We start from the raw sequence: 25,960 nt of genomic DNA, 5'->3' as shown, positions 1-25,960 counted from the left end.
GAACTCACACCACTTTCTGGTGTCCTTTTTCAGCTTCGTGGCGCTGTTCTTTGCTTGCAGCTTTGGCGGCTTGTCCTGGGCCTCCCCGCCTTGGCTTTGTCCTTTGTTCTGCGGTTTGGGGGCACCTTTCCCTTGGTTTGGATTCGCAGACCCAAAGTCTCGCTTCTTCTGTTTAAACTTTTGCTCGACCTTGACGGCATATCGGTATGCCGTGCTGAGCGAGGAGATGTTCAGGAATTCTATTTCTTCTTGGATGTACTTGTGCAGGTAGCCACGATATTTGAGTACCAAATGCTGCTCTGTATCCTTGATACCCAACTTTGTGCGAAGGGTATGGAAAATATTGGTAAACTCTGGTACGTCTTGGTCCCTTCCCTTCCGTAGCATGGTCCACTTTATATATTGATCCTCATAGCTTCTGACAGGGTAGTACTACTCCTTGATGGCATCTCGAAATGAATCCCAAGTCGGTGCGACTGAAAATAGTGAGCCTGTACTTTCATCCTTCTGTTCGCAGTAGGTTTCCCACCAATCCTTGACATGGGGGGTTTCTTTGAGAAGAGCGAAAATAATCTTTTCCTGACTGGAAAAATCATGAACAGAAAAATAACCCTCTAGCACATTTAACCATTTATCGACGGCATCTGCGTCTATCTGACCCTCGAATATGGGGATTTCAAAATTAACTTGTACCTTGAATGGTGTGGTGTTTCTAGATTTGCTGTTGGAAGCCGATGTGTCGCCCCTGGGTAGCCGCTGAAGGATTTGGGAAAAGTTGTCCATCATCGCGTTCCTTTGTCGCTCGAGGGCTTCTTCGAGCAAGATTTTGATAGGATCTCCTGCCCCCTCACCTTTCTTTTCATCTGCCATGGGAGGCCGTCGGGATTTACGAGGCTGGTCTTACAAAGGTTCGACCAGTTCAAGCCCTAACTCCTTATATCCCGACCTCGTTGGGGACATGCAGAGAAAAACAGAGAAGAAAAGCAGACCGCTCTGATACCACTGATCCGGATTTAAACAGGAACGCAATAAAATACAGAGGTAACCATAAAGACAAATATGCAGCGGAAATATACCTCAATTCATTACTGTAAAATACTGAAATATGCTTACAAATAGAAATGGAAATAAACTAGCTAGGGTGATGGTAGCTTATCTCTGAGAAGAGATGTGGTGGCTACATGCCTTTGAACTCTCTTACAATGAGGCTCGAAGGCCTATTTATTGTTGAGAAACAATGGAAAACCCTTCACATTCCAAAACCTAACCCTAGAAGATGAAACGCCAAATTGTGGGCCCCGTTTTTGGGTAAGTTGGTACATCAACTTCCCGGGGTCGCGAATTGGTCGTACTATCTCCGTTTGACGTGCATGATAGCCCGTTGGAAAGATCTCTCCGAGGAATACGACGGAAAAGATGATTTTTATCAAAAAAAAATCTGGCGGTGAATTTCCCAAAAAACGTCGTTTAGGGCCTCAAAATGGCTCCAGAAGTTTAGGACCCGAAAAACTGCTAAAAATAGTAAACTATGCTATAATTAAGGAAACTGAAAAAAACTGTAAGAAGCACTAGAGGGGATCCAAGTGGAATTAGTGGGTGGCCACCAATATCCACCTAGATCATTCCTCCCCCCTTAGGAAGCAATGGTCCCCATTGCGTTGAGTTCCTCCATGAGATGAGGGAACTTCTGCTGCACTTGGTCCCTGGTGAGCCACTTGCCCTGGTGAAGGAGTTGTCCTGCTTTGACAACTCGATACAGTTGGATATTCTGCTGGCGAGTGTGCTTAATCTGTGTGTCCATGATTCGATCAGTTGCAACTTGTTCCATGCAAGCTGGATTTAACTCTGTGGGTGTGAGTTGTTCTGCTATGTCGGATGTGTCTAGTAATGGTGGAAAGTATGGCCGAAGGCGGTCGACATTGAACACCGGGTGCAGGCCAAGGAATGGGGGAATGCTGAGCTCAAATGCATTGTCTCCCACAACCTTGGTAATGGTGTAAGGGCCATATCGGAGTGGTTTGAGTTTCCGATAGGCTCCGGCAAGGCGTTCCTTTTGCAAATGCAACCAGACTTTGTCGCCCACTTGAAACTGGTGTGGCACCCGATGTTGATCATGTCGCTGCTTGTACTTGGCATTTGATCTCTCCAAAATGTCATGGACCTGCTGGCGAATATGTTGGATGTGCTCAATGAAGTTGTTTGCCTTATCTGTTTCGGACTGGACATGAGCAGAATTTGCGTGAGTAGCTGCAAATGGCATGGCCACATCGATGGGACATAGTGGCTGGAATCCTAATCCCACCTGGAAAGGGCTATGGCCAGTCGAGCTGTGGAGAGCCCAGTTGTAGCTGTGTTGAACATAGGGGAGGCTCTCGTCCCATGTGCGTGGATGCTTTGAGTTGTACATGCGCAGAATGTGTACGATCATCCTGTTGACGACCTCAGTCTGGCCATCAGTTTGAGGATGGAAGGATGTGGACTTAGTGAGTTTGGTGTCCAGCATCGACCAGAGGCTAGACCAAAATGTACTGAGGACCCTGCTGCCCCGATCTGAAATGATAGACTGTGGGATCCCAAAGTGTACCCATACTCGTTCAAAGAAGAGTTTAGCAGTGGCTTCTGCTGTGATATTCTTCTTGCAGGCTGCCATAATGGCCATCTTCGAGAACGTGTCGATGACCGCAAAAACATAGTCATTTCCATGCCTAGTGGAAGGGAGGCCTGACATGTAATCCATGGAGATGGATTCCCAAGGTCGACTAGGGGTAGGCAGCGGGGTATAGAGGCCTTGCTTCTTGATGGTCGGTTTGGCAATGGTGCAAGTAGTGCATGATCTGATGTACTTCCCGACATCCTGTCGAAGATTCGGCCAATAGAAATATTTCTGCAGTACTGCCATGGTTTTTTCGACCCCCAAATGCCCAACGGCCCAACTGTAGTGTGCTTCCCAGATCATCTTGGCACGCTCGCTTGAAGGAACATAAAGGTGACCCAGGTGGCATAATAGGTCCTGGAGGTGAAAATTTGGAACATGCTGACCCTCCAAAAGTGTCTGGTATGTGTGGCCGAATTCCAGGTCGCTTTTGTAGAGCAATGGCCAATCAGAAGTCTCGTGCCTACAAGAGTTGAGCACAGTGGTTAATGCCATGATTGGTGGTCGACTGATGCAATCTGCAACATTATTGGTGCTGCCTTTCTTATACTTGATATTCAAATGGAACTGTTGCAGGTATGTGGACCACTTCTGATGGCGATCATTTTGCAATTTCCCCTGGGTCTGTATGAACTGCAGGGGTCGGTGGTCCATGTGGATGACCGTTTCCTTCCCCAAAATGTAATGCTTCCATTGTCGACAGGCATGCACAATGGAATACATCTGTTTTTCATAAGTGGGATACTTCCGGACTGTGTCTGAAAGTGTCTCACTGTGATATGCCACTGGATGCCCATGTTGAGTAAGGAATGCCCCAATAGCATAGTCAGAGGCATCTGTCTCGACCTCAAATGGTTGTTGCAAGTCTGGTAATGCAAGAACTGGTGCTGTGCAGAGTCGATCTTTCAACTCTGTGAATGCCTTCTGTTGAGATTCAAACCAAATTTTTTTTGCTTTCGCTCCTCCCTTGGTGACCTGACTCAAGGGCCAAGTGATATGAGAAAATCCCAACACGAACCTGCGGTAGAAGTTGGCAAGGCCTAGAAAGTTGCGAAGCTCTGTCAGAGTGGTTTGAGATGGCCAATCCCGAATGACTTGGATCTTGGCTGGATCCACATGGACCCCCGTTCATCAATAATGTATCCCAGATACTAAACCTGGGTCATGCCAAAAGTGCATTTCTCCAAATTGGCACATAACTTGTGTTGTTACAGTGTTTGAAGAACCTGTCGGATGTGGTGGAGGTGCTCTTCCCAAGTCTTGCTAAAGATCAAGATGTCATCCAAGTATACCACTACAAATGAGTTGGTGAATGGCCACAAGATGTCGTCCATTAGCCTCATGAAGGTTGCAGGAGCATTCGTCAATCCGAAAGGCATAACCAACCATTCGAAAAGGCCCTCCTTGGCTTTGAAGGCAATCTTCCACACATCAGAGGGTTCGATTGGTACATGGTGATATCCTGACTTCAAATCGATCTTGCTAAAATATTTTGCCCCCTTTAGTTGGTCCAGGAGGTCATCAATCCGTGGGATTGGGTACCTATTATGGACAGTGATCTTGTTCAGCACCCGATAGTCAATACAGAGTCTCCAAGTCCCATCCTTCTTTTGTACCAGCACGATCGGGCTCCCACAGGGCGATGAAATCGGATGGATGCGACCTTTTTGCAGCAGCGCCTGAATTTGCCTCTTGATTTCATCGTTCTCCAGAACAGAGCGCCGATAGATTGTTCCATTGGGCAGCGGCGAACCTAGGGTCAGATCAATGGAGTGCTTGACCTGACAGTGCAGAGGAACCCCTGCGGGGGAGGTGAAGATGTCCTCATACTCCTCCACGACCTTGTCCATTTGTAGTTTTTGTGCGGAGGGGCCCTGTCTGGAGGTCGTGGCCACCGTCTTCTTCTTTTCTTGAGGGCGTATCATCAGGAAAACAAACTTCCTAGTTTTGGAAATGAGCTTACTGCATTGTTTTGCAGTAACCAAAGAGATGGCGGTAGGCGGTGCTACCTCTGGTATCCTGTACAACTTATTTCCAAAGTAACAATAACAACACGGAGCCTTGACTCATACACAGCATGTTGCTTCCACAAGTATGGTTGTCCTAATAACACATCACAAACTTCAAGGGGAGCAATGTCACACAATACCTCATCCATGAAGGGCTTGATGTTGTATGGAAGGCGACACAGTTGGCTCACGCGAAGATCCCGTCCTTGGTGCAGCCACCCAATGGTGTATGGTTGTGGATGTGTTGTGGTCAGTAAGCCCAGGCGTTTCATGACCTCTGCCGAAATGAGGTTCTTTTGGCTCCCGCTGTCGCCAATGAACTGTAGCGGGGAGCCCTTTACCCACATCTGGGAGTGGAAGAGATGCTCCTCCTCCTCTGGATCTTCAGGTTCCTCCTTCTGGATCTTCGTGGGGGAAACGGTGGCGTTGGGCTCCGCATCGATAATCTGCTTCCCTTTGTCATTCCCCTTATCGGGTTCTAACTCAGAGTCAGAACATGCATCTAATTCTGAAACCTTTAGCTCAGCCACTAGTGACTGCTTGGCCCGACACTCACTTGTGTTGCGAGTGGCGCTCTTATGGAACTCACACCACTTTCCGGTGTCCTTTTTCTGCTTCACGGCGCTGTTCTTTGCTTACAGCTTTGGCGGGTTGTCTTGGGCCACCCCGCCTTGGCTTTGTGCTTTGTTCTGTGGTTTGGGGGCACCTTTCCCTTGTTTTGGATTCGTAGACCCAAAGTCTCGCTTCTTCTGTTTAAACTTTTGCTCGACCTTGACGGCATATCGGTATGCCGTGCCGAGCGAGGAGATGTTCAGGAATTCTATTTCTTCTTGGATGTACTTGTGTAGGTAGCCACGGTATTTGAGTACGAAATGCTGCTCTGTATCCTTGATACCCAACTTTGTGCGAAGGGTATGGAAAATATTGGTAAACTCTGGTACATCTTGGTCCCTTCCCTGCCGTAGCGTGGTCCACTTTATGTATTGATCCTCATAGCTTCTGACAGGGTAGTACTACTCCTTGATGGCATCTCGGAATGAATCCCAAGTCGGTGCGACTGAAAATAGTGAGCCTGTACTTTCATCCTTCTGTTCATAGTAGGTTTCCCACCAATCCTTGACGTGGGGGGCTTCTTTGAGAAGAGAGAAAATAATATTTTCCCGACTGGAAAAATCATGAACAGAAAAATAACCCTCTAGCACATTTAACCATTTATCAACAGCATCTACATCTATCTAACCCTCAAATATGGGGATTTCAAAATTAACTTGTACCTTAAATGGTGTGGTGTTTCCAGAGTTGATGTTGGAAGCCGATGCGTCGCCCCTGGGTAGCCGCTGAAGGATTTGGGCAAAGTTGTCCATCATCGCATTCCTTTGTCGCTCGAGGGCTTCTTCGAGCAAGATTTTGATAGGATCTCCTGTCCCCTCATCTTTCTTTTCATTGCCATGGGAGGTCGTCGGGATTTGCAAGGCTGGTCTTGCAAAGGTTCGACCAGTTCAAGCCCTAACTCCTTATATCCCGACCTCGTTGGGGACATGCAGAGAAAAACAGAGAAGAAAAGCAGACCGCTCTGATACCACTGATCCGGATTTAAACAGGAACGCAATAAAATACAGAGATAACCATAAAGACAAATATGCAGCAGAAATACTACCTCAATTCATTACTGTAAAATACTGAAATATGCTTACAAACAGAAATGGAAATAAACTAGCTAGGGCGATTGTAGCTTATCTCTGAGAAGAGATGTGGTGGCTACATGCCTTTGAACTCTCTTACAATGAGGCTCGAAGGCCTATTTATTGCTGAGAAACAATGGAAAACCCTTCACATTCCAAAACCTAACCCTAGAAGATGAAACGCCAAATTGTGGGCCCCATTTTTGGGTAAGTTGGTACATCAACTTCCCGGGGTCGCAAATTGGTCGTACTATCTCCATTATATGTGCATGATAGCACGTTGGAAAGATCTCTCCGAGGACTATGACAGAAAAGGCAATTTTTTTTAGAAAAATCGTTGGCGGTGGATTTCCCAAAAAACGTCGTTTAGGGCCTCAAAACGGCTCCGGAAGTTTAGGACCCAAAAAGCTGCTAAAAATAGTAAATTGTGCTATAATTAAGGAAACTGAAAAAAAACTGTAAGAAGCACTAGAGGGGATCCATGTGGAATTAGCGGGTGGCCACCAATATCCACTGGATCACAACCTGTTTGTAAGGAGAGAGTTTGTGATACATTTACACTATTGTAGTCAAAGCCAATCCATCTTTGCAGGCAGGGAATCGAGTTTAGAGGTAGCATACGACTTGCACTATTGTAACTTTCTATTGTTTTCTGTAACTTGATTTATCTTTATAATAAGATTTATTTCGGTAATTGGTTGCATAACACTACTGCTTGCTATATTATTGGAAGTAAATGCTTCAATTTTCAGATATCATTTCTGATGTATGAGTATGCGTGTGGCTTTTCAACACTTCTGTTAACTGTTTATAGAAATTCTCATTTAGAATTTGATCAAGCTATCTTGCAGGTTCAATCAGAAATGAGATTCGAAACTGGAACTTGTATAAGCACAAACATTTATCTCTTGAGATGCTAGCTATCTAATAGTTTAATCTTATAGATGTCTTGCTTCATATATGTCATGTATTTGAACTATTTCAATATTTGTGACATGAATCTTTTAGTCCTTATGCATTTGTTGTATTAGGAGTTGGAGTTATTTATAGTTAAGTTTCTAGTAACTACTTATTAGGCATAGTTGTTCATAATTGTTTTAACAAGGATAAGATATTGTGAACTATTTCCCTCATTTAGTTCCTTCATTTTATTTCAATTCCTACACGCTTCTTTTCCCATCCTTTTAGCTTTCTCTTGATTGAGAGAAGGACTAATCCTTCCTTCAATCGATATAGGTCTAGGATTACGTGCATCTTAGATTATATTTCACATTTAGTTGTACTTTCTACATTCTAGAATTGCTCTTATCAAAGAGGAAAACTTTAGTTGTGGCTTGGCTAAGCCCCAAATCAACTTAAGGATCACTTTCTTGCTTGATCAACAAGAAGACTAATTTGATGTCTCTACTCTATTAGTAGGTGAAAGTTATATTTTAAGCCAGTGGTGATAGAGAGAAGGTAACTGGACCTAGTTTAACCATTTGGAACCACCATTTCAAAGGATAAGGAGATGCTTTAAGTTCCCAACTAGGTGGTCTCCCTTATAATGTTGTAGGAAAAGATTTTCGAGTCTTCAACATTTTTGTGCGCTAGAAGGAGGGCTAGTGATTTTTTTTCTTTGAATTTTTTTCTATTTAATATGATCCCATGTAAAAGACGTCCTTGGAGTTTCTTTATTGTACCTCTTCCAAAAACCACTCCAGTAAAGGTAGTCAAGATCTTGTCTCTGGTAAAATATAATGGTAAGACATATGCTTTTAATCATCTCCTTCAATTTATCTTAAATTGAAATAATTGCAATATTGACGAAGATATTATTTGCAGAATATTTACTCTAACTTTGATAGGAAAAGCCAAAGACTGGTTCTTGTTACTTCCAATTGCCTCTGTATGTAGTTGGGACGAATTTTTGAAGATTTTCCTTTATTCATTTAAGGAATATGATTACGAAAAGGTGTGTGATCAGTTAGAAGAATTGCGTAGAATGGAAGTTGAGACTTTGGATATGTTTTATGGTAGATTTGAATTAATTTTAATGTAGTTTCAGTCCAAATATTTTCCTCCTCAATTCCAATTGATTGGATGGTTGAGGCATTTAGTGTCTCTATCTTGTGATAACTATCAAGAACTAGAAAGTATAGCCTTTGTTTATAGTGATACACTTGCTCAAAATGACAATTTTGATTCTTCGCAAATTGAAATTACAAATGATAATGCCATAAATGTTCCAAATTTACATAATGTTGATCAAGTAGAATTTCAACAAAATGCAAAATCTATTAGCAACAATCAACAACAATTAAATTAACTAGAAAATGTCGGCAACGCACAGTCTATTGTTGAAATTAATTCACAATCTGTTGATAATAAACTGAAAATGATGGAGCAGCTCAACAACAATTTGCAAATCGATCAAATATATGAAGAATCAGAATGATCTATTTTGGAAAATTAGAAATCATCTATGCATAGAAAAACCTTCAGGTATATATCTTCAACTTCTTATTTTTCTCTCTACCCTGAATCTTTAACAATATTAGTTTAGTTCATAATCAATCAATTGTTCCTTTAGATACAGATTTAATATTAGAAAATAGAGGAACTGATTTTAATAATGAATTATTAATTTTTGATATCGGTAGAGAAAATTTAATTGGTAATTCAATCAATAAACCTGAAGATTCTCTTAACTTGATAGTCAATCACTTGCTTGGTTTTGATTTATTTAATTCAGAGGAAAATAACACTTATGAAGTTACTTATGATGATGACTTGGAAAATGAAAACACTCAACCTCTTTTCTCTTTGGAAATGATTTTGTCTGATTCCTTAGGTGAATCTATTTTTGAAGATAAAGAGAATTTTAATCAAGGATTTATTTCGGTCTATTATAATTTTCAAACATTCAATCATCCTATTAATTTTGGTATTCAAGAACCTATCCCAATTTTTGATTCCTATGATGATGAAATTCCCTTTTTGGACCATAATCTTGAAATATTCCCATTCCCACAAGAGAAAGCAAACAATGAGTTTAATATTATAAATTTTGTTGATGCTCATGGGAAAGAAATATCTTTATGAATCCCAGCCATGTTGTACCATTACTTGTAACATTAATGTAAACTTGAATCCACTCCATTTTCAGTTCCCTCAGTTTTAATTTATTTTTCTTTTGAATCTCGTTTTTGAATTTCTGAGCACATTGTACTGGTTCTTTGAAAATTCAAAATATAGACACTCATCAAGTGCATTAATAAGCATATATGAGAATTAATTCAAGAATTTTAGGACATCGACTATTTTTTATCTTGAAATTTTATTTGTTCATGCATGACCAATTTATTTCTGATTTTCAGATAAGTTCATCACAAATTCTGGCACCTGAGAATGCACCATTTCATTCTGACCAACAATGGGACACTTCTAGAAACCTTTTAAATGTTTAACCATTCTTTATTGATCATTTTGAAAAACATTTGGAAGTTCCATTGCGTGGGAGTATATTTGACTTTGCTAGTGCTCAACAAGCTTCAATAACTAAAAATTTATCATTCAAGCTGATTTGTTAATCACCCTATGAGTGACCTCAGTTAAAGATTTATTAAATGAAGGCATTATAGACTCATATGTTGGTGTGTGTGTCTATGTTATTTTAGTAATGGATCGATCAAATTGCAAATACACAGACACTTGAAATGGAAAACAACAGAGAAACACAGTAAGCAAATACAGGAACATAAGAATTTAATAAGGAGTTCACCCTATCCTCCAGGGCTACATCTTCGGTCCAGCTTTCAGTGGTGGCCTTCTTTTATTGTGTCTTGAAGCAGAGAATTACAATGAAGGAGCTCAACATGAGTCTCCTAAAACATATTGGCTTGGTAGGGTGGTTCTTGGATTCCTCAAGCCACTAGAGCACACAAACTCCTTTCCTTGCCAACTCTTTGACCTCTCTGGTCTAATAGATCCTCTCAGGGATGGCTTGAATCTCTCAAGCTCTCTGGTGCTCGACACTACCCTTGGTTAGCTCGGCCCTCTACCTTCTTTCTACTTTTTGCTTCACTAGTTTTTCTCTTTTCTGGTTTCTGTCTTCCTCTCTGGGTGTGTGTTTTCTATTCTCTGTTTATGGCTTTAAATCATTCAAGCTCATGGCGGTTCGTTTCCTCTTCCACCACCGTCGATTCACCTGCTTGTAGCTGCGCTTGGAGTTCCCTGTTCTCGGCGTCATCATCAGACTCACAAGGATGGCCACTTGTCCTCCTACGAACTGCGACAGCTTGCCTCGTCAGTTTGTTTCTTCAATTACGTTATGGAATGAGTCATTTTCCACCGTGGCGATCAATTCAGACTTCAAATTCTTCTAAATTGCAGCCTATTCCCTCGTCAATTCCGTCTTCTCCATCAGGCATGATCTTAGCCGTTAGATCTAGAGCCCCCAGATCCGACGCCATTCGCTCGTCCCGCACGGTTGACTAGCTTGACCATTAACGCGCGATGAGCAGCGGTTTCCTCTCTCCTCTACTTGCCATGTGTTAGGCACTGAGTGGAATCACTCCTTTTCCTTCAAAACTGCTTACCATCCATGGACACCCCTGATCAATACCGCCGGTTTTGGAGCGGGTCCCGTTGTTAGCTCTTAGCCTTTTATCCCATGGTTTTCCCGGCTCTCATGCGACCGAGTGCTCGGGGCTTCTCCAATTTGAGGTTTTTCGCCTGTTTCCCGATCTAGGCCTCACAGGGGCTAATTTTGCCTCCCACACAGTCTCCATGGGCCTCGTTCAACGCGCTTTGGCCGAGGTCCTCATCGTTCCATGCTGGCTGCCATTGCCACTGGTTTAGAGGTGTTCTTGATCACTGTTTTAAATCCTTTGAAGTCTGTCCCAACCTGGTACAACCATGGCTCTGTTAATCATTCTTTATGGATCCAATTCGAGTCACAACCTTCCCACTAAAAAGCTTTTGGACCACCAAAAGTTGGTTTTCTTTCAAGCATCGACTAAGTGAGGGCACTACTGTCTCACTTGCCTAATCTCAATCCACTTTGCATTGCTCGAATTCAAACCTTTGACTCCAATTCTGAGGTACTCAACATCTCCTCTGCATGTCGTCCTCACCTTCTTGTCCAAGACTGTGTCTTCCTACAATTCATTCAGATATTCAGGTAACAGGTCATCAATAGAAGGCAATTGACTTTGCTCTTCAGGATCTTCAATCATTGAAGGTTCAAACAATCTCAAGCAATCTGCATTTACGACTAAGTAGATGTGCATGTAAGCTGGTAGATCAAGGAGAAAAGCATTTTCACCAATCTTCTCAAGTATCCTAAAATGTCCATACCTGATAGGCTTTAGCTTTTTACCTTCACCTTGCATCCTGTCCTTGCTGATATACAGCTAGACCTGGTCTCCAACTTGAAAACTATGCTCCATCTGATGCTTGTCATGCCTAGCCTTGTATTTGGCTTGGCTCTTTTCCAGCTGTTCCTGTACTTCCTGGTGGATCTCCTGATCTATTCGATGAACCTAGTTGTCTTGTCCACATTACTATGTCCATCAACTGTGGTATCTTTACCAAAGACAAAATCCAAAGGAGACCTTGGTATGAAACAAAAACAAGTCTCAAAAGGAGATCTCTATGTAGAAGAATGTTTTTCTCTGTTGTAAGCATGCTGCACATAACATAAGTGTTCATCCCAAAGCTTAGGATGTTTGCTGCAATATCCCCTGAGTAACTGGATCACTGTCTTGTTGACTACTTCTGTCTGGCCATCGATTTGTGGATGAAAAGCTGTGATTGTCTTCAATTGGGTGTCCATCATCTCCCACAGACTTGACCAAAACTTCCCCACAAATCGGGTGTCTCGATTAGATACAATAGAAGTGGGTAATCCAAAATGAACCCATACATGTTCAAAGAATAGTTTTGCAGTTTGTTCAACTGTAATCTGTTTATTACAAGGCATCAAAATACACATTTTGTTGAACCTATCCACAACCACATACAGATAATCATGACCTTTTCTTGACTTAGACGGTCCTCCAACAAAATCCATGGAAACACTTTCCCAAGGGTGAGAAGGAACTGGTAAAGGAGTGTACAAGCCTAGTTTTCTATTGCTTGGCTTGCTCTTAGCACACATAGTACACCCTCTTACATATCTAGAAACTGTCTCATAACAAAATCTTTGCAGCTATGCAACTTTTTTACTTACCCCAAAGCGACCTGATATCAGAGAAGTGTGTGCCTCTCTAATTATCTTTACTCTCTCTGTTTGTGGAATGTAAGGTTTCCCAAAGTGATATAAGAGTTAGTCCTTTACATGATAATCCAATTCTTCTACTCTCTTGCCTCGACTCCAAGTTGCATATACATCTTTAAAGTCTATATCTTGAGCATATTGTTCAATGTAGCTTTCATGTAGTACAAAATTATGCCTAAGTATAGTAGATGCATTTATAATGGGTCTAGATAACATGTCTGCAACTTTGTTATGTATGCCCTTTTTATATCTGATGACTAAATGAAACCGTTGTAGAAAACCCATCCATCTGTAGTGTCTTGATTGCTGCAACTTAGTCTGGGAGTGTAGATATTGGAGTGGTTGATGATCAGTATGTATTACTATCTCTTTGCCCATTAAGTAATGTTTCCACTTTTTCACACTCTGAACTAATGCATACAATTCTTTATCATATGTAGGATAGTTAACTACTGCAGGATCAAAAGTCTCAGAATGATAACATATGGGTTTACCGTGCTGTGTCAACACTGCTCCCATGGCATAGTCACTGGCATCTGTTTGGATCTCAAACGATCTTTGTAAATCAGGCAGTGCTAGTATAGGTGTTGCACTAATCTTTTCTTTCAAGGTGTTGAAGGCTTTCTGATGTTTGCCTCCCCACTGAAACACCTTGTTCAATCCTGTCAAAGCATGTAAGGGAGCTGCAATTGAGGAAAAATTAGAAATAAACTTCCTCCAATATTGCGCTTCTCCTAAGAAGCTTCTCACTTTTGTAGTAGACTTGGGTTTAGGCCAGTTTACAATGATTGCCACTTTAGAGGGATCTATTTTCAATTCACCACCCCCTACTATATGACCCAAATAATTTAGAGATGTTTTTCCAAATTCACATTTTGAGAGTTTAACATAAAGTTTTTCTCTTTTTAAAACATCTAGTGTCTGCTTAACATGCTTTAAGTGTTCTTCCCACATTTTACTAAAAATAAAAATGTCATCCAGATACACAATAACAAAATCATCAAGAAAAGGCCTGAGTACATCATTAATTAATCTCATGAAAGTAGCAGGGGCATAACTAGCCACTCATACAGTCCCTGCTTGGTTTTGAAAGCAGTCTTCCATGCATCTTGCTCTGCAACTATGACCTGATGGTATCCACTGTGCAAGTCCAGCTTGGTGAAATAAACAACTTCCTTCAATTGATCTAAAAGATCATCTATGCGAGGAAGGGTATAACGATTTTTTATTGTTATCTTATTCAATGCTTGCTATTCAATGCACATTCTCCACGAGCCACCTTTCTTTCTCACAAAAATGATTGGTGACCCACATGGTGATGTGTTAGGCCTGATGAACGCCTTCTCAAGCAACTCCTGCACCTACTTCTTGATTTCAGCATTTTCTAAAGCAGACAACCTGTACATTCCAATGTTGGGCAATGGAACATCTTACTGCAAAATAATATCATGTACTATTTCCTTTTTGGGTGGCAGACCTTTAGGTTCCTGCAACAGAACGTCATACTCTGAAACAATATTTTCTATATCACCTTGTTGCGTAGCATTACAACCCTCAAATACATTGGTTTTTTCAGGTTTATTTTCCTTTACAACCACTAGTAATAATTGTCCTCATGAATTTATCATTCTTTTCATCTGCCCTGAGTTTATGAGAGTATAATTATTCTTGAGCTTGTGAGCTCTCACAAAGTATTCGATTCCATATTTAACAAGTAGATACTTGTTCTCAGCTCTATAGAAAATGGCTTTTCTATCATACAAGTAAGGACTTCTTAAAACAATTCCACATATATCCAAAGGAATTATTTCTAACTCAATCTCATCTACAAATGCTAACCCAAAAGAAAACTTGAGTTTGCATTGTCTAGTCACTTGTAGTTGTGCTTTATCATTCAACCATCCTAATGGGTATGGTTTCTTGTGAGGTATAGTTTCTAATCCCAATTTCTTTACAATTTCTTCATAGATCAAATTTACTTGTGAGCCACTATTAAACAAAGTATCAATCTTTTGATGTTTGGAAATAACTCGAATATGGAAAAGCTCATGTCTTCTTCTCTCATGTTCTTCATCAATAATAGTTTGAGCAAAATTACTAGTAGATTCTTCAGAATTCTTACCTTTTATACCTGTGGCTGCAATGATCATTTCATCTCTCAAGTCTGACCCCAAGTCTTTCTGAATAGCTACAACAGTCTTCTTCTTCTTACCCTCGGACTTCTTAGGTCTCAGCTCTGGATGCAGAATCCAACAGTGCTCATCATCATGCACCTCCTTTTTACAGTGAGTGCATGAAGCTTTTCTTTTCTGTGCAGTGTTAGCCTTCCTTGCTTTCCACTTCTGCTTTCTTTTCTCCTTTCTCTTGCTTGCAGTGGGTTGGGACGGTCCCCCAACTTCTAGATTTCCATTCTTTCCTCTAGCTTCTAGATGAGTAGCTTGTATAGATACCTCATCTATACTAGTGGGATTAAACATGAGGATGGCATGCCTCATGTAGCTGTGTAGACCACCAATGTACTTCAAAAGAGTCTTTGGTGAGTCTAATGAGATCCCTAGAATAATTGCTTTCTTTCTAGATTCTTGAGTGTACCCTTGCACACTTTGCCCTTTCAACTTCCAAAGAGTTTGCCAACTCATCATCGCTTGTTGCATGTAGGCCAATGGATAGAACTGCTTCTTGATTGCAGAAACAAAGTCACTCTAGACAGAGATAGTCTTACCATGTCTTTTCATGTCAGCTTGGGTTCTACCTTCCCACCAAACCAAGGCAGTGCCTCCTAGGTGCAGGCTTGCCAGCTGAATTTTTCTCTTGTCTGAGTCGATGTTTTGCACTCTGCAATACACGTCAATTTGTCTAATCCAATTTTCCAACTTTTCAACATTTAGCTCTCCATCATATATAGGCAAATCGAATTTAACATCCAGCTTAATCAAAGATGCTTTCTTATTATGCACAGGGCTATTAGGAGGTGTGCGAAAGCTTTCCTATTTCCCTTTTCCTTTTGAGTGGTCATGGGAATGAGACTCATCTTCTTCTTTATCTTGTTTAGAACCTGATGAATCTTCATCCTTATGCTTTCTAAAGTCCCTATACATTTCTTCTACCATAGACTTTATAGCTAGGAAATTCTCTATGAATTGAGGGTCTAGCCCCATAGAACCTTCCTCTGACATTGTCTTCCGAGGATAGACTCTCCCAATTTCAGGATTAGTTTCCACCAACTCTTCTTCTCCTAATTTGAGCTTTGATCTAGTGAGCATTCAATAGCTAAACCAACCTAAGCTTGTCTAACCTCACAGCCTAGAGCTCTGATACCACTTGATCTGTTAATCACCCCATGAGTGAACTCAGTTAAAGATTTATTAAATGAAGGTATTACAGACTCATATGTTGGTGTGTGTGTCTATGTTATTTAAGCAACAGATCGATCAGATTGCAAATACACAGACACTTGAAATGGAAAACAACAGAGAAACACAGTAAGCAAATACAAGAACACAAGAGTTTAATAAGGAGTTCACCCTATCCTCCAGGGCTACATCTTCGGTCCAACTTTCAATGGTGGCCTTCTTTTATTGTGTCTTGAAGCAGCGAATTACAATGAAGGAGCTCAACATGAGTCTTCTGAAATAGATTGGCTTGGCAGGGTGGTTCTTGGATTCCCCAAGCCACTGGAGTACACAGACTCCTTTACTTTCCAACTCCTTGACCTCTCTGGTCTGATAGATCCTCTTAGAGATGGATTGAATCTCTCAAGCTCTCTAGTGCTCGACACTGCCCTTGGTTAGTTCGGCCCTCTGTCTTCTTTCTGCTTTTGACTTCACTGGTTTTTCTCTTTTCTGGTTTCTATCTTCCTCTCTGGGCGTGTGTTTTCTATTCTCCATTTATGGCTTTAAATCATTCGAGCTCATGGCGGTTCGTTTCCTCTTTCACCTCCATCGATTCGCCTGCTTGCAGCTACGCTTGGAATTCCCTATTCTCGGTGTCATCATCAGACTCACAGGGGTGGCCACTTGTCCTCCTGCGAATTGCGCCAGCTTGCCTCGTCGGTTCGTTTCTTCAGTTACATTATGAAATGAGTCATTTGCCACCATGGTGGTCAATTCAGACTTCAAATTCTTCTAAATTGCGGCCTATTCCAACATTAATTCTGTCTTCTCCATCGGGCGCGATCTCAACCTTTAGATCTGGAGCCCCCAAATCCCACACCATTCACTCGTCCCGTGCGGGTTACTAGCTCGACCGTTAGTGCATGATGAGCGGCGATTTCCTCTCTCCTCTGCTTGCCACACGTTAGGCACTGAGTGGAATCGCTCCTTTTCCTTCAAAACTGCTTACCGCCCATGGACGCCCCCTATCAATATCGTCGGTTTTGGAGTGGGTCCTGCTATTAGCTCTTAGCCTTTTATCCCCTGGTTTTCCCAGCTCTTATGTGACCGAGCGCTCAGGTCTTCTCCAATTTGAGGTTTTTCACCTGTTTCCCGATCCGGGCCTCCCAGGGGCTAATTTTGCTTCTCGTACAGTCTCCATGGGCCTCGGTCAGCGCGCTTTGGCCGAGGTCCTCGTCGTTCCATGCTGGCTGCCATTGCCACTGGTTTAGAGGTGTTCTTGATCGCTGTTTTAAATCCTTTGAAGTATGTCCTGACCTGGTACAACCATGGCTATGTTAATCATTCTTTATGGATCCAATTTGGATTACAAGCCCTCTTCCTTCCAACTTCTTCCAATCATTCACTAAAATTCATGTTATTTTTTAATGATCCTGTAAACATTTGGTTGGAAGAATTTCAATGTAAGAATTTTGTAAATAAATTTATTTTGATAAATTTGTTAATTGAGCATAATAGGCTAAAATTTTCTTTCTTATAATTTAGTTTCTTTTTTACTCATGTTGTTTGACCTGTACATACATGCAGGAGTTAGAATGAGAGAATTGTTACATTGGAAATGTGACTATACCTTGTCATGTTTCCTTTCATTTAGTTAGAAATAGGAATATATTAATTTAGATTAGATTCTTTTTATGTTTGCATTTATTTTATTGATTTAGTGCTTGCTTTAAATTGAATAAATTGTGATCTTGGGCCACTGAAAATTATATTCAAAGCCACTTATTCATGATTTTACTTCCAATTAAAAGAAGAGGTTACTTTGGCTGGAAAAAAAAAAAGAAAAAAAAAAAGAAAAGAAGAAAAAAACATTTTTCTCAGGTAAGATCAAACAAAATTCTCCAATAAGTTTCATATGCCCATTCTCATCCTTTTATTTTTTGCATTTTTCCTTTTGCTTGAAAAACTTGCTTCCGTTTTCTCTTCCAGTTATATTCCCTTATCCTTGTCTCCTCTGTTTTGCAGTTTTTCATTGATTTGAGGATTTATTTTGTAGATTTATGTAAAAGCAAGTAGGAAGAACAATCAAGAAGTTTTAGGAAGTTTCCTCTTCCCTTTCTTGTTTCTGATTTTCATTCTGATTGATGGTATTTTTCTTAAAACAAAACAATATTTAAAGACTTGCAATTTAAATTTCTAGAATATGATTTGTAAAAGGAGAAAGTCCCCAGAAATGCACATCAATGAGTTATCATTTAATAAGCCTCAATTAGCAAATTTATTTACAAGATAAAAGCTCTAATATTGAAATACTTTTTATATCTTGTATTTTATTTATTTATTTTTATTTTATTTTTTACGCAGAGCTCATTCTCCTGATTGGCTTCCCTGTTGATTGGCTACGATTTGGTGCTTGACCTTTTATTTCATTTCCACATAATCATATGTATATACCAGAGTGTTTTCTGTTTGTTGAAGTACGATTTTTTTTGGTTTTTATACTTGGGTTATACTTCCATCTGTGTGATCCAACTGTTATAGCTCCAAATCTCACTCTTATGGTTTGTGATGCTATACTCATGGCCTAGGGCAACCCGTCCTTCCAGACCTGGTCCTAAAATTTAAAAAATAGTGTTTTATCCCTTATACGCAACATTGCCCTGAGTTAAACGCGTGTAGACGCGGGTCTGTGTATACCCAACCCGCGTGTATGTATTAAAACACTTAAAAAAATATAAAATTCCTTATTTTCGGGCGGAGATCGTGGGTTTTACCTGTTGATCACTTGTTAGTGCCCGTGGCCCAACAGTTCCCAACCAACTCCCAACTAAAAAACTACTTTGGGAGAGGTATAAAAAGACCTCAAAGGGAAGGCCAAAGGAGAAGAGAGGAGAGAGAGAGGTTATTATGCTAAGATTTTTCCCTTGACTAGGTCTGAAGTCCCTTGTGCCTTCTGCACTTCCCCCATTTTGTGCAGGAAACCTTTGTTTCCTTGTGTGTTGATGTTCATCCACCATTTATGACATCATGGAGAGAGTCATGGAAGGAGTTTGTTAGAGGCTTGAGGCTGGAATGGATCCGGAAGAAAGCTTTGCTTGGAGCCTGCTGAAGGTGACTTAGGTGAAAATATTCCTTTTTTATGTACTTTATTTGTCTATAATAAAAGAAACACATGTCTTGGTTCCCAAAATGAATCTTCTTTATGTTAATGATACTCATGTTTAGAATTCATATGTAAATGATTGTTTGGATTTCATAACTAACTACCTTTCTTTATAACATGAAGATGGTTTCTTTAGAAGATTTTGTCCATATACTGTTGCGTTCTTTGAATTGGTTGTTTTGCAGGACAAAAGAGAAGAAGGGAACTCCAAGAAGGGTTTGGACCCTAAGGGCCTTCTCAAACGTAGGACCAAAGGTACGTACCCTTATCATAGAATTTTCTTATAATAGCATAATGGCTGTGTGAATGCATGTTTATTTGAATAGACAACTTTCAGTTTGCTAGGGTTTCAACCTAAAAAGCCCTAGGGGAGCAATTCCCTCTAACAGAATTGGTGACTCCGCTGGGGACAACACTCTTGTTGTTCCTAGTTTGGGTATTTTTCAAGCCAATCAGGGTTCAACTACCTTGTCTGCTTGTTGTTACTGTCTGGTCTGTTCTTGAACTTTAAGCTTTGCCAGTTTCTTCAGTTTTTTTTTTATTTTTCTTGAAGCTTTTCATATACGCTATTTTTCTTAGTTACAGAGGCATATGTACGCATGTTTCTTTAAGTGAACCCGCATATAGGCAGGTTTCCTTAGTTACAGTAGCGTATACACGCATTCTATACATAAGTACAGTCGCATATATCTTTCAATTTTCAAGATTTTTAAATCTTTGTGTCTCTGAAGGTTTGTCTGGTAGTTTGAGTCAGTATGAAATAGTCACTTTCCAGTATCAGTCTTTGTTTTTATAGTGAGCATCTTGTTCCGAATTCTCTCTGATTATAAGGAGTATTGGTCTTGTTTTTTGTTGATTGCAAGCGTCATCGTTTTTTGCTAAAGCACGCAAGATTTCTTGCTAGGAATCTTGGCTGCTCTGATTCATCAGGGTAGGAAGATTGATCTCAATCTTTGTGTTAACCTTGCTTTTGGTGACTTTTTGTTTTCTTGAAAAAGATCACTTTTTGTGACCATCCACTTCTTTGTTTCATGAAAGTTGTTGTTTGACACTTTCTTGGAATTTGTCTTTTTGATCTTTTTGGTTTTCATTGCCAAAGCTTTCATTGCTGCTTTTGATTGTTAAGAGCGATTTTAAACACATTTATTTTTGTTGAGTTTTCATCCATTGAGTGGTGTCGATTCGCAAAAGTGTTTGATTGCCTATTCTTCAATCACAAGTTTTAGTGTTGTTGAGAGCATTTTTTGAAAAGACTCTTTTTGTTGTTGCTTTTGAAGAAAATCTTTGTGAAAATCTTAGTTTTGCTTTCTTGAACTTGGTTTTCATTTGGTTTCCTTTTAGTGAGTGAAAGTGCTTTATGTTTGTCTTAGAACTTGTTTTTAGTGTTTAGACGAAATGAATTGTAGCATCTCATATTCCATCTAGACATTTTAAGTGGCAAGATAAAGATCGATAAGCAAGCAACTTTCATTTTTGTTTTTAGAGTAGTTTTAAAATCTTTCATCCGCATATATTTGTTGCATTAGGATAGATTTGCATATCTTTTTAGGCTTACATAGCTTTGTTAGCTTTTGTGAGTGTGAAGCGTGAATTAACGAAAATAAAAGAAAATTTTGTTTTATTAGAAGTTCCTCTGAACCCTATAGAAATTACTCTTCATTGAAAAACGAAAAAGTGCATGTGCATGTAGTTAAGTTTTTATTAATTTCTTTTGCGTCAAAAAACACCACTAGTTTCACTTCCGTTACCTTGTGACTTAAAGAACAGCCTAATTTAAAATCAAGCGCTAACTAAAATTCACTAGAACTTTTTGTTTTAGTCAGTTACACCAACAAGTTTAGGATTTTAGGGCCTTGGATTAGGCAAGTGGAGAGTTAACTCTCCAAGGCCATATAAACGTCAAACGTAGGAGTCTGAATAACGAGAGAAAATCCAATAGCGTTAGGAAGACTAGGAAAGCTCCGGATCTGGGAGTTAAGCACGAGGGTCTGCGAAGACAGGAAAGAGAGATACCCCCTCTCCTACTTGTCCGAACTTACCTCACGACTATTCCGCCTGGCTTCTGTGACGAGTTGGTATCCATAGTTGCTATTCCTATGGATCTACACAGGTGGCTGCGGAGGGGAATCCGTGGCACCTGAGGTTGACGTTGCATCACTCTCGACAGTACTACTGGAGGGCACTCTTGCGAAGCTTGGGGGCTTGCACCGGCGCAGACTGTTGTTAGGAGGTCAGCGTAACTTCCTCTGATACCTTTGCTGATAGGACTGGGCCCTCATCATCCCAGACTATCTTCGGAACGCCCCTTAATTCACTTTCTCGTATTTTGGTGTCCGATCCTAATCACCTGGAGTGGAAATACTTGGAAGTTGTTTGACTGGCTGTATCTTTAGGGACTTTATAGTGTGTGCTCTGTGCTCTTAGTTGGCCTAGCTTTCAATTTTTTGAGTCTTTAGTTAGATCATAACAAAAAATTCAAAGTGGCTGACCAATCTCCTAGATAGTCTCGAAGACTTCGTGATCTTTCACCACCAAGTTTAGAGCCTTCTCCTAGAAGGCGCAGAGGTAATACTACTGGTGGGTTTCGTCCCACAGCTGTTGATGCATCGGGGATTGATCCTCCTCTCGGGGGCATTAGTGGCCAAGCAAGGCCTGGCACTTCTGAACAAGAGAGGGACACTCCAGTCCTTTCTCAAGTTCTCTTTCAAGCGGAGAATAACATAGAGGTAGAAGAACTCTCAGATTCATTAGCGGCTTTGAATTCTCCACTGCCATCTAGTCATCCAGACGTATTGCAATACGTTGGGACTCCGACGCATAGACCGTCAAGTCCAGGTTACGCTACGCGCTTACCATCGATGACCACTACTGGAAGCATGGCTTCTACAAGTGCTACGACTATGCAAACTCCAACATCGGTGCAAGGAGGAGGAACGATTTCCATCTCCTCTGCTTCCTTGTTTGGATCTTTTGCTAGCACATCTTTAGTTGAGTCTACCTCCATTCCGTCCACGAGTGGAAATGCCCAAACCAATGCTTTTGGTACTAGATTCTTCCCATTTGGCGCCCACTCACAGGGTATTCCATCGGTTCCGTTTAGTGCCGCTACGTCCATGATGGTTGGATCGGCTTCATTCCAGGGTTGTCCCTTTGGAAGTGGTCATATACCACATTCCAACTCGACGATAGGATCCATGCCTTTTTCTTGTGTAGGACAAAGCAGCAATCCTTTCCAAGGTTGGAATAACCCTGGGGTTAGTAGCACGGGAACTGGGAATCCGTTTTTTGGCCAACAAGGGAATAGGATGTACTCCACGGTTAGTTCGTTTCAAAGTATTCCTCCCCTAGCTTCGGCTTGGAATCCTTATCAGGGGTTATCAACTCCTTACAATCCTTTAGGCGGAAACTTTGCTGGTTATGGAGGCTATACGGTCGGAGTTGGTCAAACTCCGAATTGTGCTGGATCACAAGGCTTGCCTTTTGGTTCAGCCGGTTCTACTGGTTACTTCGGGCAACCTGGTGCCTCCCAAATTCCAGGACAATCTTTTCAGAACTTTGGGAGTTCTGCCCAGTCTGGGTGGAATCCCCAAGGTCCTCCTAGGCTTCCGTTTCTGGAAACAATGAACTTGCCAGATCTCACTAAGTTAACAAATGACCCAATCAAGTACAATCAGGCCTGGCCTCGGTCCCAACCAAACTCCCTTCGGACATCCCAAAATTCGAAGGGAAGAGTGTTGAAGACCTAGGTGACCATGTAACCACATTCCATTTGTGGTGCTCATCTAACTCCCTTATCGACGACTCGATTAGGTTGAGACTATTTTAGCGCACCTTGACTGGTAATGCGGCCAATTGGTATATAGAGTTGCCAGGGGGCAACTTTACATCTTTTGCTGACTTAGCCAATATTTTCTTAAATCATTTCCAGTTGCCTGTCCGCTATGATGCCGGAACTGAACTTCTAGCCACTTTTCGTCAGGATAAGGCAACTCACATTTCTGACCATATTCAGGAATGGAGACGGAGAAAGAGGCTCATTAAAGCCGAAATCCCTCTGGAGTACCGTCTCGAGTGGTTTTTGAAATCTTTACAACCCGAGATCTCTAAGGATGTCTCCATGTCTGGGGTCTATTCTAAGGAGCAAGCCATTTTTAGGGCCCAACAATTAGAATTGATCTACTCTCAGTCTAAGATCCTACAAAAATACTTGCCAGATGCTCCTGGGTCTAAGGTTGACGTAGCTAAGTCGAAGCCAGATTCGCACGCGGATGGTATCGTCGGGTCAGTAGACATAACTACTGTGAACTTGTTGAATCAATTGCAGTAGTTGTCCTTACAAACTGCTTCTAACAACCAAGTCACATAGTCTAATCCCCCCGCTTCCCAAACGTCTTCAATTAATGCCGTCCAATCTGATAACCCCAAAGGAAATCAAAATTCCAATGGGAAAAAGAAAGGACGAGGTAAGAAAAAGAACCAGGATGGGAAGCCTGATGCAAATAAATCCGGCAATAACGCTGGTGGTGGTAGAAATGAGTCGAGAAAGAAAGTCAAGTTTCCATGCAAGTTGTACAGTGGAGACCACTTAACTCATCTCTTCCCTAAGATTGAAGATGCTCAGCACTTGTTAGGACAGCAAAGGACTTCTAGTTCTCAAGCTATGTTAACTAACCCGTTTCCCTAAGGGCAACAACTTCTTGCTCGTGCGAGTTCAAACACTGGAACCTCCGCAGGAGGCAACTAGGAAGGGGAAAAATCATCAAATGTTTTCATGATGGGTTCTAACGTCCATGTGGCTACTCGGTCACATGATTATGGTGAAGCCGAAACTTCCAAGGACAAGACTGTTCCCGGAAGTACTGACCTTCATATTGAGCGACCCCCTGTCGAGACTATACCATGGATACTGAAAGGTTCCGCTACACGCGTGACGATTAATCCTAATGCTAGGGCCGCCCAGAATTACTCCATTGTGGAGGATCTGGCTCAGAGTCTGTGCGCCATGTCTACTTTAGAGGTTCTCCAGTCGTGTCCGGCTCAGAGAAGTGCTTTACTTTCCGCGATTGGAGCAGTTGATCCAGCTAATTCTTTAGTGCTCACTTTTGACATGTTAAATGTCAAAAAGTGACTCCCTCATCATATGGCTTTCCAAATAAAGTCTACATATCGAAAAATCAATATTTTTCGCACCGTTATAGATGAAGGAGCTTCCACATGCGTCATGTCGATGTCATGCTGGAAGGCCATTGGATCGCCTTCGGCTGTTCCTTCACCTACCGTCTTGATTGCATTTGATGGTCATTCTCATAAGCCGCATGGGATTATCCGAGCCTTTCCTGTATGTGTTGGAGGGAAGGTCTTCAATATCTAATTAGAGGTCATAGATGCTAACCTAGACTATAATCTCCTATTAGGAAGAAACTGGGTATACAAAATGGACGTCGTTGTTTCAACTCTGTTTCGTGTCATTTTCTTTCCTCATGAGGGGAAAATCGTTAAGGTTGATCAATTGGACTATTGTCCAGTCGATCCTCAAGCAAGCTTTGACTCTACTATTCCTTTAGTGGATAACCCTCGCCTGCCTACTGAGAATTTAGGAGTGGGAATGTATTCCTCATTGATGGGTACCTTTGATCTTCCCTCTCCTTTCGCTAAAATCAATGCCATTTCATCATCTAAGGAGTCCCCTCGAGAAGAGTTCTTTCGAACTCGTTATTTTTTAGACCCTTGGACCTTGCCTTCACCTACGACCACATTAGTTGAAGGACAAGTAAATGGAATGGCATTCCCTATATCTGCAGCTGAGCTTAGATATCAGTTTATCATCGACTCTGCAGGTAACCACTCTGCTCCTTTTTCGAAGAGGAGTTAGATGGTGATGTGGCCCCGGCTTGGAGCCTTGATTCTACCTCTGCCTTGGAGTGCTTAGATACAGTTTTACCTTCTAAAGAAGCAATCCTCAAAGCAATGATGGGTATAGATCGACCTTGGGAAGACTTACACCATTGTTCGTACTTTCTTCCTCCATTCCACGAAGTAGAATCTAGATTCTCTGAGCTCTTTACTAGTGATGTTTGTACGGTGTCAAATCCTTTGGCTCCAGCACACATTTGTGTCGAAGGAAATATGTTGGTGATTTCAAAAATGATACCTATAAACATCTCTAGGGACCCTAACATCATCGAGAATCTCTTCATCGGAATTGAATGTTCCCCTGAAGAAATTCAAATTTATACCGACCTGTTCAAGGAATTTCGAGATGTAGTTGCTTGGTCTTATGAGGAAATGCCTGGCATTGATCCTTCTATAGTTCAGCATGAGATCAAGACGTATGAGAACGCCAAACCGGTTCGTCAAAGGCTTCGGCCAGTTAACCCTAGGAAAGCAACAGCTATCAAATCTGAAGTTGAGAAGCTGCTAAAGGCGGGTTTCATATACCCTGTTCCTCTTACTAATTGGGTTTCTAATCCAGTCCCTGTAGATAAAAAGCAAGGAACAATCCGAGTATGCATCGATTTTAGGGACTTAAACAAGGCTTGTCCGAAAGATAATTACCCCACGCCATTGATCAAATTATCGACAAGTGTGCGGGTAATGATATTTTTTCCTTCATGGATGGTTTTTTGGGTTATAATCAAATTTCTATCCGTCCTGAAGATCAAAATAAGACAACCTTTATATGTCCCTTGGGTACCTTTGCATATAGAAAGATGCCTTTTGGTCTTAAAAATGTTGGAGCCACTTTTCAGCGGGCCATGTCATATGCTTTCCACGACATCAAACATGTCATCGAGGCATACTTGGATGATCTCACTGCTCGTTCTCGAAAGAGAACTGATCACCCTAGTCATCTTCGATT

This window comes from Pinus tabuliformis, chromosome 3_2 (assembly GCF_031772625.1).
Source record: "Pinus tabuliformis cultivar Carrire ecotype Pingquan chromosome 3_2, CPIR1, whole genome shotgun sequence".
Taxonomy (NCBI): Eukaryota; Viridiplantae; Streptophyta; class Pinopsida; order Pinales; family Pinaceae; genus Pinus; species Pinus tabuliformis.
The sequence above is the reverse complement of the archived record's forward strand: the minus strand, read 5'-3'. Positions refer to the sequence as shown.